Here is a 15,537-nt window from a genome sequence, read left to right on the forward strand (position 1 = left end):
CTGTAATCGGCCTTAGGCCTTGTCCATTTCTTGCCGCTTCTAGGAGGTTGCATGTGTTGCTTTGGTCTATCACATATCGTTGCTAGGTCTAGTCTCGCCTTTACATTGTCCTTCGTCTTATCCTTAATGTCCATGATCGTTGCCCAAAGCGCCTCGGCAACATTCTTCTCGGTGTGCATTACATCAATGTTGTGTGGAAGAAGAAGGTCGTTATAATAGGGGAGCATCATCAAGGGTGACTTATGAGTCCACATATGCTCCTCACCATATCCCACGAACCTACCATCTTTTTCATTGATCCGGAGAGCATCTATCTGATCATGAACCTCGGCACCGGTCATCATCTGTGGTGTGGGGTCTGTAACCATGACACCTTTAGTAAAGTTCTTGATGTCTCGTCTGAATGGATGCTCAGCAGGGAGGAATTGTCGATGTTTGTTGAACACAGAATATTTGCCGCCCTTCTGCAGCCAATTGAACCGCAGAGCTACCTTGCACAAGGGGCATGGAAACTTCCTATGAACACACCAAGCACTGAATATCCCATATGCTAGGAAGTCATGCATGGAGTATTGATACCAAACATGCATGTTGAAGTTTGTCTTTGTAGCTCGATCGTATGTCCATACACCATGGTCCCAAGCATGGACCAGTTCATCGAACAAAGGCTCCATGAACACACCCATGTTATTCCCAGAGTGTTCTGGAATTATCAACGACAAGAACACATTCTGTCGTTGAAAGGAGACGCTAGGGGGGAGATTGAGAGGGATAACAAACACGGGCCAACAAGTGTATGGGGCAGCCATCATTCCATAAGGATTGAACCCATCTGTTGCTAGTGCAACACGCACATTACGTGCCTCCCCACTTTTGTTACGATGAATGTTATCAAAGTGATGCCATGCTTCACCATCGGCTGGATGTACCATCTTCTCAAGACTGTATCTTTTTCCATTTTTGTGCCATATCATCTGTTTCGCGGACTCCTCTGTCATGAATAGCCGTTGGATCCTCGGTATGAATGGAAAGAACCGTAGGATTTTCACAGGGTACGGACTCTGCCTCTTCTCACCATCACCAGAGTCTACCTCCAGATACCTAGAGGATTTACACTTTGGACAGTACTTTGCATCCGCGTGTGCTTTTCTAAAGAGGACGTAGCCCTTCGGACAAGCATGTATCTACTCATACGGCATCTTAAGTGCACGAAGGACCTTCTGCGATTCGTACATGTTCTGTGGCAGAAGGTGACCGGCCGGAAGGATGGAGCCAATAACTATCAACATTTCATCAAAGTTCTCTCGACTGAGGTTGAACTGGGACTTTAAGGCCATTAAGCGTGAAATGCCATCAAGCTTTGAAATCTGTGTGTGGCCATGAAGGGGTTTCCCTGCCGCAGACAACATGTCGTAATACACCTTTGTGCTTGCCTCTGGCTCCTCCTCCTGCTGCCTACGTCCGTCAGCGAAGTGTGCTTCGTGAAAGTCATCTAACCAAGCTGCTACCCCGGCATCAGCATTGTAATCCTCGACACGTGGTCTCACCGCCTCCTCTCTCACACGATCGGCTTCACCGTGGTGGGTCCACTGGGTATAGTTTTTCGTAAATCCATGCCTAGCCAGATGTGAAGTCATCACCTCCTTTGTCTGCCTCTTTCTGTTCTTACAGTTGATGCAGGGACAAAAAATGGCACGCGCTCCGGGAGCCTAGTCAAATACTTGCTTGATGAAAGCCTTGGTCTTGTCGACCCATTCTCTGGTAATCTCACGGGCGCTCCGGCGGCCCGAGTACATCCACTCACGGTCATCCATCCTCTAACATATATATCACCAAGTAATAAATATAACCATGGACTTGCATCTACACGTCGTTCCTACCATCTAATAGGTAAGGATAGGTCCTAATCCCACCCGAGGATGCGTAGATGGTGTTAGTTCCCATGGTCTGGTCCTATCCGAAATAGAATTTCGGTAGCACCTCCTCGCTGTTCTCCAAATACACGTCCCGACAGGGAGATTGTGTATCCGGAGAACAACAGGAAGGTACTGTCGAAACTCTGTCTCGGATCGAAGCAGGCCATGGAAACTAACACCATATGCGCATCCTCAGGCTGTCCAAAAAACATGGACAATTCGAAACAGATACGGTTATTGATATGCAAAGATCTGCATATTTCTAACCGTATCTCTTTCGAACGGGAGACACCTAACTGGGTTACGTGGAGATACATGACCGGGACAAAGAAAGAGTGGTTATACCTTAGGTGGCGGTGAAGTCAGGCTAGCGGGGCCGTGGCGGGTCGGTGCAGTGGTGAGGCGACGCGGTGCGGGCAGACCTGGGGACACCGGGGTACTCCGACTCGGCTCCTGCAAAAAGAAAGAAAGAAGCAAAATAACGTCAACTCAAAAATTCGGCAGCATCTCCCCTGAACGGTGAGGTTTCCAAACCTGAAAGAAAACCATGGCACGATGGCCGACAACCACATATATATAAGGAACCACATGCAGCTTAATTATCAACTACTACTACTCTAACTACTACAACTACTACTACACTAACTACTACTACCACTACTAATACCACTACTACAACTACTAACTACTAACTACTACTAATACCACTACTAATACCACTACTACAACTACTAACTACTACTAACACTACTACAACTACTACTCTAACTAATGCACTCGGCAAACATTTTCTTTGCTGAGAGCCCGTGTTTTTGCTCTCGGCAAAAATCTCAGATCTCGGCAAAGGACGTTTTTCCGGTAGTGCATATGAAGCAGCAGTGGCACTATATTCGTTCTGATCTGATGCAGGCATATGAATGTGGCACACTAGGTCTGCAGATGCATGCATGGTACACTAGATCAATATAGGTTGATCCCTATGCGTACCTTGCACTTCATATAACATATTCATTCTGATTCACATCGGTAAAAGAAAAAAAGACAGAACTAAACGAAAATGATAGGGCGCCAGGAACAGAAACAGTGTACTCCTACCTAGCTATGACGAATACACAGTTGAGTGGGGTATGTAAGTGAATTAGTATGGTTTTCAGCTATACTATTTTGGTCCTGGAAATAAATAACACAAAAATTACAAGGAATGAAGGAATATATATGTTTAAAGACCAGGAACTACTCAGGGGTTGGGGTAGGCAATACAAAGAAGCTGTTGGCACTATCAAACATATATTTTGTCTGTCGCGCTACCTGTAGTTTCAGAAATGATAAGAATTGACATATCAGAGCTAATTCAAGAATGAAAGCGCAACCGGTGCTGGTCATATATCAGCAGCAATAATGCCTAGTTCTAAAATACACATCTCACGTTTTGAGAAGCCAACAAACCTTAAATTTGACCAAATATATACAAGAAAATATTAATATTATGATACCAAATAAGCATTATTAGACTAATCATGTCATATATTTACACTTATTTTGGGAAGGGGGTTATTCTATAAGCTCCCTAAATCAAATAGCGGCTTCTAGTATAGTATACATAGACGCTGTAGTACAAGAGGATAGCCGTGATACACGAGATCCAGATCAAAAGGCGTAGTGGACCTAAAGTTAAGGTTATCACAACATGATTTCTAGAACTGCCGTTTTGACACTTCAAAAGGAAGCAAATGGAATTTTGGACATACATCTCAGCCTGTGAGACGAGGAACTTGGTGTGGGACTTGAATTTTGACAGGGAATTTCAAAGAAATTTTAATGAAGCTAGCATTCGCCTGAGAGAGTACTGTGGATCAGACCTATATCCTCTGCAGCCACGCTTGAAGATGTTGGTGCCTCTTCTCCTCGCTCCTCTGCTTGGGGGAGAGGACGGCGCGCCACTCCTCCTCGCTCCTCTGCTTGCGGGGGCGGGACGAATGACTACATCGTTGGCGTGTGGGGGCGAGACGCCGGCGGCCGTGCGTGGCGGGGCTGGGGCGGGCCGGCAGCCGCCGCCGGCGCGTGCGGGCGGACGTGGCGGGATGGGGCGGGCTGGCTGGGCTGCGGCGGCGGCAGCGCGCGCGGCCGGGCGTGGCGGGCTGCGGCGGCGGCGGGGCTGCGGCCGAAACGGTTCACTTGCGGGGCTTGCGGGGCTGCGCCGAAATGGTTAAGTGGTGAAGCCACTTTGCCGAGAGCCAGATCTGGGAGGCTCTCGGCAAACCTTCCCCCTTTGCCGAGAGCCCCCAGATCCGGCTCTCGGTAAAGTTATTTTTTTTCAAATTTCGTTCGGATTTTTTAACTAGCTAACTACACAAAAAAATATTAAAAAAAATAAAAATTATTATTTGCCGAGAGTAGCTCTCGGCAAACTGAACAAAAAATGATATTTCTAAAAAAAAATTAAATCTTTCCCGAGAGCAGCTCTCGGCAAACCTCTTCGCCGAGAGCCAGCTCTCGGCAAACCATTGATCCAGGCCAGGTAAAAAAAAGAAATCTGCGCCGAGAGCGGGCCTAGTTGCTCTCGGCAAAGAGCCTTTGCCGAGAGCAATCCCCTGAAGCTCTCGGCAAATAATATCCAAAAAAAATTTAATAAACAGCAAACGGCTCCGGAAAAATACGAAATTTTGCCATGTTACAACTTATGCTCTCTAATGGCTATACAAAAAGTTTAGAACTCCAAAACTAATTCGACCGTGACATTGTTTGAAAATCCTAATGGATCATTCTCAACTTTATGAAACTTATTCGGAGATGTCTCAGATTGTAAGAATCATACGCAACCACTTGTGCGAAACATTTTCAATTTTTTACCACAGCCTCCAAGTGTGATACCATGACTTCATTGCAAATGTCACAATTTTCCGACTTCGTTTCCTTTTTTAAGAATTTTTAAATCGTTGGGCGACATATGTTCGTGGTCTTCGATTCGTAAAATAAAAGGTGAAAAAAACGTCAACAAGATGTTATTTGCCCTCAATAATGCATAAATAGCATGAATATCATTTTCTACTTAATTTTTTCCCGTGTTTAAATCAATCGCTGTTCAAATTTTAATCGATTAAAAAAACTCCTTGAAATGCAATTAATTAATTATATATAGCAAATAATTACAAAAGTACACAAAATTTTAATATTGAGTACAACCTGTAGTATGTCTATAGAGAAAAAAGTTTGGAGCATATGAAAGAAAAAATAATTTAATTGGAGAGAGTTAGGAGAAGAGAAACACATGCACATGAAATATAGAAACCACATTTGCCGAGAGCCTGGGAGGGGCTCTCAGGCAAATATTTGCCGAGAGCGGCGCTCGGCAAAGAGTTTTGCCGAGAGCAGTAACGGAGGGGCTCTTGGCAAAGCGGTGACGCCGTCAGGGCAGGTCACGGCTATGGGCCCGCGGCAATGTTTTGCCGAGAGCCTGATTTTGCCGAGAGCGCGGCCTACGGCAAAGGACCGTTTTGCCGACGGGCATTTTTTGCCGAGCGCGGCTCTCGGCAAAATGGCCCACTTCGCCGAGAGCTGTTGCTTGCCGAGATGCAGGCCCACGGGAATCCTGTCACTTGCCGACGGCCGGTGTTTGCCGAGAGCCGCGCTCGGCAAACGTTTTCTTTGCCGAGAGCCCGCGTTTTTGCTCTCGTCAAAAATATCGGATCTCGGCAAAGGACGTTTTTCCGGTAGTGATTATATGCATATAAAAAGCACATTCTTCTTCCTCACAGAACCAATGCCGCCCCTCCGTCCCCTATCTCACAGCGCCCTCGCTCCTTCACCATGCGTTGCGGTTCCCCTACATGAGTTGTTGTCGCGCCACTTGCGAGAGATCTCGTGCCGCCTAGCGTGGGAAGGAGTGCGTCTGCTAGAGACCTCGTACCCGGCCTTTGGGGACCTCGCCTACCGAAAATCACGTCACTAAACGTCACACCTTGTTGGTTCTCAGTCTACTTGGTGACAGACAAGAGATATACGGCAACACCATCCAAAGAGGATGCGCCCGTCCGCTCGATTTATAGGGAGGGCGTCCTGCATTTGAGGGGAATATCCTCTCGGGGATGTTCACATCCCAAATCCCCCTAAACCAAATATAACTAAAATTTGAGATCCACCCATCCCATCCTACCAACCAAAATAGTCAAGGTCATTGGAGTTTTTCGCCTCCCATGAATGACCTTTTATTTTTCACATTGGTTATTAGTGTTAAACTCAATGTATGGAGTCAGTTAGAGTTTGTAATGATTTTAGACTCATGCCTCTTCTTTGATGACGAGGCATGAATGGATTTTATCTGTTATAAAAAAACACATCTTGTGAACCCACTCAAATCACAAAGATGTGCATGCAATATATGTTGGTTCAAAGGAAGAAGAAAAAAAAAAGACAGACATGCCTGCATGCAAGGAAAGCGCCTTCAGTTAGGCGGTTAGCTAGGCCTTTCGTTTGCGCCATGATGGGCAGCCATTGTTGACTCCCACTACACACTGATCTGATTAGCTCAACTGCTCAAGTGCATCCTACATGTCCTAAGTCCTAACAGGCTAAAACTGCCATATAGAGTTAGAGGAACTTCTAAAGAATACACACTTTGCATCTTCCATGCCTCATGCATGAGCTTTGAGGGCAAAATTCAGCTGCTGCACAGTAGTAACTGACACCTCTTTTTCGGTAAAGAGGTAAAAGGCAGCATCATATCATAATTGGTGCTACGGAGTGGGGAAGAGCATAATTAAAAGCGAGCTCTTAATTTTGTGGGCGCGAAGGAAAAGAGGTAAAGAAAAGAGCCGGTAAAAAAAAAGCCATGGCCCCGGCACCAAAAGGGAAATGCCTTTTACTTATTACCAAAGGCGTAAATGTTTCGCAAAAGTATATTAGCATGCAATGCAATGGTGGGGGACATACGTGCATGCATACACAAGTTTCTGTCCAGTATCAATATGTCAATATGTCCTTGATGTTGCTGGTCCTAGAAATAAATAAATACTCCGTATAAGTGTATATATATATACATACATATATGTGTGTCTCCACATATTTGTGTGCCCGGCCCCACTCATCAATTTGCACGCGGAGGGTACGGTGCAAAACCTCGAGATGAACCTCGAGGCGAAGAAGGAAGGAACATCCTTTATCACGTTGCTGCACTGGCCATTATGCTTGTCGATCCATGGATGTCACTCCCATTCATGGCCATGGCCCATGGACAGTCACTTTCACCTGCAGGGGAGCCATATGCACTGTGGCTCTTTGTCAGAGTGCCATCAGATGCAAACCGTGACCCAAACGCAAAATAGGTCATTCACAGTGTTTTGCCTACCAAAAACAACGCTCCAACAGAAGACCCAAACACCTTGCCCATTTTGCATACGAGGCTTGCCGAAACGCAAATCCGTGTCGTCGAGAGAGACCGACGTAAATCTCTGGTGTCGTAGTGGTGGGCCCGTAGGAGCGGGGCGCGGCGAGGCGCGGCCAGGCGGGGAGCCGGCGCGGAGAGGTCCGCCTCGAGGCGCGGCCAGCGGGTACTGCAACGAGGTGGGGAGCGGGGCTTGTCGGCAGGGAGCAGGGCCCGGCCGTCGGGGAGCGGGGATCCGGGGTCCTCCTCGCCCGCGACCGCCGGATCCGGGAGGGCGGGGAGGGAGGGGTGCCGCCGCCGGCCGGATCCGGGAGGGAGGGACGCCGTGCTCAATGAGGGAGGGGAGAGAGGGACGGGCGGCGCCGGGGTAGAGAGGGAGAGAGGGATGGGAACGGGCGGCGCGGGGGGAGAGAGAGTGAGGAGAGAGGGACGGGTTTTTGGGTAGGCTGTTAGAGAATGCGAGTTCTGGGTGTGTGACCCTTTGCTGCGCGTGACCCAAACTATGGAATGAGTCTCCGATTCGGGTCTGTGTTGTCGGAGATAGCCTCAGGACAAGAAAACTATATGAGTACCCATAACCATATGCATCCCAAATTTCTATTTTTGTCAGTATAACGTCGCGTGTATTAAGATTTTTTTTCTGTAAAATGAACTTTCTTAGAAGACAAACCATCATACTTTTTTTTATGTATGTATAAGAAATAATCGTATTTTGTTTGCAAAGAAAAAAGAAATAATCGTATTACATTTTATAAAAATAAAATGTAAAGAAAGAATCCTATCCGTGTCGCCTCCAAAGTCCAAGCAATGGAGCTGCAAAACATGTCTAGGATTTTAAGTTCAAACTTTTTTTTTGCGAATAATTTTAAGTTCAAACTTTACATTAAAAAAAGAGAGTAAGATATATTGATGATCCATAAATTTAGGTGATGGTGTCATCGAGGTCCTAAACTTCTTCTTTTTTTAATTTTTGGGTTTTCAAACTTGTTCTTGGTCTAAGCACAAGTTCAATGGGTTTTGAGCCGCTCTATAAGCCGGCATGGCATGTTGACTCAACGTGGTTGGCGTGGTGGATCTGACATATTTAGCCTAGTACCTAAACTTATATGATAATGGCACCTAGTTTCCTAAATTCTAAAATTGCATATCGAGGTTCCCAATGGCGCCAACGAGGTACCTAAACTCTTGCGCGGTCATGCCATATTGCCATATGTGTCCTTATATTCCAAAATTGCAGATTTAGACACCCAAACTTGCTAATCAGGTGCCATGAGATCCAAATTACCATTGTTTATGTACAATAAACTGCATATGTGGTTGTTGACTGTACTATGTTGGGTTAGCCATGTCGCCGCAAAAACCTAAGAGACTGATCTCTCTAGCGCTGGAGTAATGGGAAGGCCAACACCTTGGATCAACCACCAATGTTCTTCTCTTCGTCTCTCCGATGCCACCGCCACCACTAGGAGGTTGCGATGGCAGCTATACGTCTACGAGATCCACTACACCAATATATCATGTGCATCAGCACCTGCTCTCTAAGTAGGCACATGACTTCGCTCGTAGGTTCAATGGCCACCTCATCTAACAACAACGGTAATACTAGAGTATTTATCCATTTTAGGCGTCTAATTTTGAATTAGTAGTCCTCTATTTAAACCATGAGTTTTAACATGTGCGTATAGCATGGTCGTCCCTTTGTCTCATCTCCTTCCCTGCCCTCTCCTATGCCATCGCCACCACTCGCTATTACGCCGACGTAGCCCAAGCACCAACACCAACATTATAGCTGGAGCACCCTCTGAGCAAGAGGGAGTGGTGGCAGTGACATAGGAGAGAATGGGGACAAGATGAGAGAGAGAGAGAGGGACACCATATTGACCCCCATATGTCAGTTGCATAATAACAACTGTGCAAATAGTTTATTGAAAACAATGGTAATTTGTATCTTGTGTGGTTTGATCAGTAAGTTTGGGAGTCTGGATGTGCAATTTTATACAGTAGGGACCTCGATGGCATCACCATACAAGTTTAGAAACTAGGCCAAATATGTCAATCGATGATAGCGTGAAGTCGTCTTATGGAGCATTTGGACCAATGCTAAGACTTGAAATAAGTTTTGGCACCCATAAATTAAAAAAATAAAAAATTGGAACTGGAATGTCACAATCTTCTTCCGAGTTGTTATTATTGTTAAAATTATCTACTAGAGCTCATCATAACAATCATACAAAGGTGGAACTTTGTGTGGCCAGTACTCAACTTCAGTTGAATTGCTACATCTGTGTTTTTTATTTTTACCACAATCTTTTCTACTTTTTTTTTTACAAAATGAACACATATACATATAGTGGACTTGTAAGTAACAAACGCTCAACTTTCTGCCAGATGCTTTTCCGGAAAATACAGCAGCAGCAGCACTAGCAGTTGGGCCGAGACAGAATCATTGAATCCCCTGCAGCAGTGGGACCAAGGTATTCAGATCTGAGCGAGTGGCATTAACCACCTTTTCTCTCCAGATCTATTCTCCTGCACCCCCTCTGTGAATTGCCCTGCCCGGCTCGGCTGCCCCTCTCATCTCATGCATGCATCCCTTTTTAGGTATCAAAGGACCAAGGCAAGAGGACACCCTTTGGAAGCTGTGTCAGGCTTCTTTCCTCTCCAGGCTCCAGTTGTTCCTTGCTTTGCTCCCTACTCTCTCACACACACACCTAGAGACTAAACTGTTACTACTCATGTGCTTTATTGACATGGACTAATTAATCAGACTTCGAACTTATTAAAAAGAAAAACAAGAGTCAATTAATCTGACAACACAAAACATATATAAAAGAATTCAGTCGGTTGACGTCAAAATGCCCTTGCCTTTGATCAAGAAAATGAAATTACCTAGCTTTGCAACAAACTAACTCAAGGCTCAAGAACCATGTCGCATGCATAAGCCATATAGAGATCATCTCCTAACAGCACAACATGAATTCACCTAATCACGCAACGGTGACTAGGAGAGCTAAAACACAAAAAGATCATATATATGTTTCTAATTGAGTCCATTGTTTTCATCTCATATCACGAACTTTTGCTGAACTACAAGTCGGGGGGTCCAGAGTTGGGTTCAATCAGCACTTCAGCAATAATACATATACAATTTTGGTAATTGAAACCCCAACGTACTTAAACTAAACTGAAGTAAGCTAATTAATAAGCTGGAGTTTAGCTGCATGCATGATAAACTAACCTAACCTAGACATGCTTCAGCTCTCTTGGCGAGCCAGAGCTGCATGCCCAGCTAGCCAGGGCGCCATGGACGACCTCCCTCGATGCATCCATCGATCTGCATGCATCACATATACTAGCTACCTAGTCAACCATCAACTACGACGTGACCAAGGAAGCAGCGTACGTACGCGTGCACCGTCTCATGACTCATGAGCCCACGACGTGCACGCGCATCTTCTTGCTTGCCGGCGACATCGGGCACGGCGCGGAGGCGGGCCGGGCGACGAACACCGCGGCAAGGACGTCGTGGGGCACGGCGATGAACCACCGCACGGGCGCGGGGCGCGGTGCTGCCGACCCATCACTACAGCTACACCCTCGTCGGTGATGCGTCGTCGGCAGCTGCTTCCTCTTGGCCGGCTTCGGCTTCCTCGGCGCCGGCGGGCAGGCCGACGGCGCCCGCAGCACGCTGCCCGCGGACTTGGGCGTGGCGCACCCGCCGTCGACGTCGGCGGCATTATCGTAGCCGCCGCCGCCTGGCCTCGGCGTTGGCGGCGCTGCCACCGTCCGGATCGGCGGCGGTAGCTGGCTGGGCAGCAGCTCGAGCTCGAGGCCCATAAATAAGTCAATGGACTGATGAGAGGAATGTGACGATGAGGTGGACCAGTGCTGGAGCAGTGATCGATCGAGTGATGGCAATGGCGGTGCGTGGAGGAGGCCGAGGCAAGCAAGAAGCACGGTAGGGTTGCGTGAGCGGCGCTTAAGTAGATGAGAACGGGGGCGGGGAGCAGGCGTGGAGGGCAGGAGGGATGGGATGGCAGTGATTATGGCGGCGATCGAGGAGTGACTAGTGAGAAGGAAGCGGCAGGCAGTAATAAAGGAGAAAAGGGAGCAGAATTATATGGGAGGAGGCAGCCTGCGCCCTGTGATGCCAAAGGCGTCTCGAGAGAGAGAATCTGTGATCGATGCGAATGAATGATTGTGAGAGGAATAGAGTCAGAGTGCATGAAAGCGGCGGGCCGGCGGGGGTGAATGAACGAACTCAGCCCAAGGAGAACGAAGCTCAAATCTGAGCGTTTCGAGGCGGGCGATCGGATTCAGAATATCTGCTGTATCTGTATGGCTCTTGAATTATTGGTGCGGACGCGGTAGAAGTAGAAAATAAACTACTGCTCCTAGATCGAGTTTCTTCCACACAGCTCGTCAGACTGAGCAGGTACCGTTTAGTTGCCTTCCATTTTATAAAATTTTTAAAGATTCTCGGTCACATCGAATCTTTGACACATGCATGAAGCATTAAATATAAATAAAAAATAAAACTAATTACACAGTTTAGACGAAATTCACGAGACAAATCTTTTAAGCCTAATTAGACTATGATTGGACACTAATTGCTAAATAACAACGAAAATGTTACAGTACCATTTCCTTAAAAAAAATCGCCAACTAAACAAGCGACCAGATTGCCGAGCATGGCAAGGGCTGACATGTACGTACGTCACCTAGCTAGCTAGGTCAGTCAGTAGTTACCAGTCACCACCATGATGCAGTACAGCAGTTGTGCACTTACAGTGGCCCCCCATTCTATCTCCTATCTGAAATTGAAACTCTTGTGCAGGTTCTATTCACGACAATATATTGGCTTTGTTTCTGGTCGCAAGCTCGAGAATGGCCCAATTGGCTAATTAACAAGGAATGAAATTGTATTTGACAAATAATGTTGATATAAAGCTCTTTTGCATGTTCTATTCAGGGAACACATTGGCTTTGTTTCTGGGCCCATTTGTAAAGGCATGAGAGGCATAGGTGTTAGAGGCTTGCCGCAAGATGCTCCAAATGTGTTTTTCACGTCCTATATATGGATGTACTTTTATTTTCAGAATTGAGTTTTGAGGTAGTTTTATTTTGTAAGCTCGTTCCTCGTCGTGGAGTAATTATTGTAATAATGTGGTCTTGTTCCTTTTTTCGAGGATGAAGTCAGATGTTCTTCCTATTCTCTATAAAAAAATCTGAAACTGAAATCGTCAGGCAAAATCATTCATGCCCGTACCATTGATGTCATTACAGTATCTCGGTGTTTGGTTGTCTTTGTACAGATAAACTATACTTGGTAAAATTATATTTGGATGCTTTGTATTGCATTTAGTCACCTTCATGCAGGGGCGGAGACAAGGGGGCGAGCAAGGGCACTACCGGAGACGGTTTCTTTGTCGAGTGTCCCAGACTTTGCCGAGTACTTTTATCGGACGCTCGGCAAAGAGGCTATTTGCCGAGTGCCAGACAGAAAGCACTCGGCAAACAACTAGCACTCGACAAAGAGATGGTTTGCCGAGTGCCGAGCACTCGGCAAACAATAACACTCGGCAAAGACCAGGTTTGCCAAGTGTCGGGCACTCGGCAAACCAGAACACTCGGCAAAGGGCCGCCGCCGTTAACCCTTTGCCGAGTGTCTTCTCCTAACACTAGGCAAAGCGGTGATTTACCGAGTGCCATTTTTGACACTCGACAAACTATATATTTTTTTTCACTTTTGTTTAATTTTTTTTAAAAAAACCCCTCTTTGTCGAGTGCCAGGCCGGGTGGCACTCGGCAAAGATTAAAAAAAATAAAAAATACTTTGCCGAGTGCCAGATCGGGGGCACTCAGCAAAGAATTTTTTTAAAAAAAACCCCTCTTTGCCGAGTGCCAGGCCAGGTGGTACTCGGCAGAAAATTAAAAAAAAATTAAAAAAAATACTTTGCCGAGTGCCAGATCGGGGGCACTCGACAAAGGGGGGATTTAACCCCGTCGGCCCAGCCGGCCCACACACACCGCACCCGCGCCCGCGCCAGCACCGCCGCCGCCCCCCGCGCCGCGCCGCCGAAGGAGGAGAAAGAGAGGAGGAGGAGGAGAGGAGGAGAGGAGGAAGAAGGGGGAAGAGAAGGAGGAGGAGGAAGAAGGAGGAATGAGGAAGAAGGAGGACGAGGAGGAGGCGCCCCGGCCACCGTTGCCACGTCCCCGACGCTTCCCTAGCCGTCGCCTTGTCCACCGGCGCCCTGACCCCTTCGCCACCGCTGCCCTACGACGCCCACTAGGTATGCCCTACCGTCGTCGTCGTCGTAGTATTACTAGTAGTTGTGGTAGTAGTAGTGGTAGAGTAGCAGTGGTGGTAGTCGTAGGAGTGGTTGTGACATTGTTATATATATGTGGTTAGATATAATCTTGTGCATGTCGGCCATCATGCCGTTCATATATATGTGCATGTCAGTTATCGTGCCATTGGTTTTCTTGCAGGTTTTGGAAACCTCACCGTGCAGGGGAGGTGCCTTCCAAAATTTTGTATTGACAATTTTATATTTCTTTTTTTTGCAGAGAAGAGCCCCGTCGGAGCGGAGTCGGAGTACCTCGGCGACCTCGATCGCTTTCCTCGCCGCTGCAGGTCTGCCTGCACCGCGTCGCCTCGCCACTGCACCGACCCGCCACAGCCCCGCTAGCCCGACTCCACCGCCACCCTAGGTATAACCCCTTTTTCCGTATCATGGTCGTAGATCACGTAACCCAGTTAGGCGTCTCCCGTTCGAAAGAGATATGGTTGGAAATATGCAGATATTTCCATATCTAAAATTGTATCTGTTTTGAATTGTCCACGTTTTTCGGACAGCCCGCAGATGCGTAGGTGGGGTTAGTTTCCATGGTCTGCTCTGATCTGAGACAGAGTTTCGACATCATCTCCATGTTGTTCTCCGGATACACACTACGTCGCCGCCCCCGATGCTGCAGATCGGGCCCATAGGGTATTCAACAACAAGGCGGAGCGAGTGAAGCAAGAGTTGTGGGTAAGTCTTCCTCGCACTACATTGCTCAATACATCGCATTCATTGGTCATTCTTGAAATAATGAATGGATACATCGTGTTTGTATGCAGGATTTCTTTAGATGCCAGGACGGACATGAGTCCAGGGTGGATGTGGTGGCTACCAAATGCTGCAAAAAACTCGTCGTGGACATGCATTACGAGGCGCGCATCCAGGCCGTCGTAACTTACCATGGGACCATCCTTGGAACGAAGGTCACCAAAAGGGACGCAAGAACCATGACGCTGACCTAGGACCAGTACCTGCAGGTAAATACAGAACATTAATACTGATTCCTTTTGAGATTAAGTAGGCTTAATTTCATCTTCTTATATGTCATGTACTTGATGGCCTGTAGATGATTTCTTATTGGTATGCCGCGCATCCCCAGTGCTAGGTACAGATGGTGGACAAGTGGTGCTCACGCGAGTGGGAGGAGACACACAACTTGTGCCGGGAGCGGTGTTTGATGATGCCAGGTGTAGCACACCATCAAGGCAACCATAGCCACAGCGGATACGCAGAAACATGGGTACGCAAATTCATTTATTTATTCTAACGCTCAATTATGCATGATTTTTAATCATCTTGCTGTTTTTCTCGCAGTCGGCATCACATGGTGGCCAGCCTTGCTCCATCTTCAAGGCATTTGCTATGGCCCACAAGGGCAAGGCAACGTCCAACGTCGACTACAACCCGGAGGACGGACCCGAGGCATACAACAATGCGACCGTCCACAACCGCCTCAGTGAGTACACATCGATGGCAAGGGTGGTCCATGGGCCAGAGTATGATCCGAGCACCGAGGACCTTGATGGAGAAGTCATCATGAGGGTGGGAGGAGGCAAGAAGCATGGACGGTACTGGATTGGCGATGGCACAATCGACTCGGCCGCTACTCCCAGTCTCTCCCAGATTCGAGCAAGCAGCACGAGCACGAGCCCGGCCATACGACCTCGGCAGGACACTTCACACCACCGGGTGGAGGCCTCAAGGTTATTCCTGGTTTATTCGTCGTTCATTGGTTTTTTCATACATTTCCTTTGCATTATTGTAATATTGGGGTGAATATATTGTAGGCCCAGCTAGAATAAGAGAGGAGGATACGGGAGCAGATGCAGGTGAAGATGGAGAGGGTGGAGGCCGAGCGGGAGGCCGAGCAGCGGAGGATGGCGGAGATTCTTCAGTA

The sequence above is a fragment of the Miscanthus floridulus genome, chromosome 8 (assembly GCF_019320115.1).
Source record: "Miscanthus floridulus cultivar M001 chromosome 8, ASM1932011v1, whole genome shotgun sequence".
In the NCBI taxonomy this organism is placed as follows: Eukaryota; Viridiplantae; Streptophyta; class Magnoliopsida; order Poales; family Poaceae; genus Miscanthus; species Miscanthus floridulus.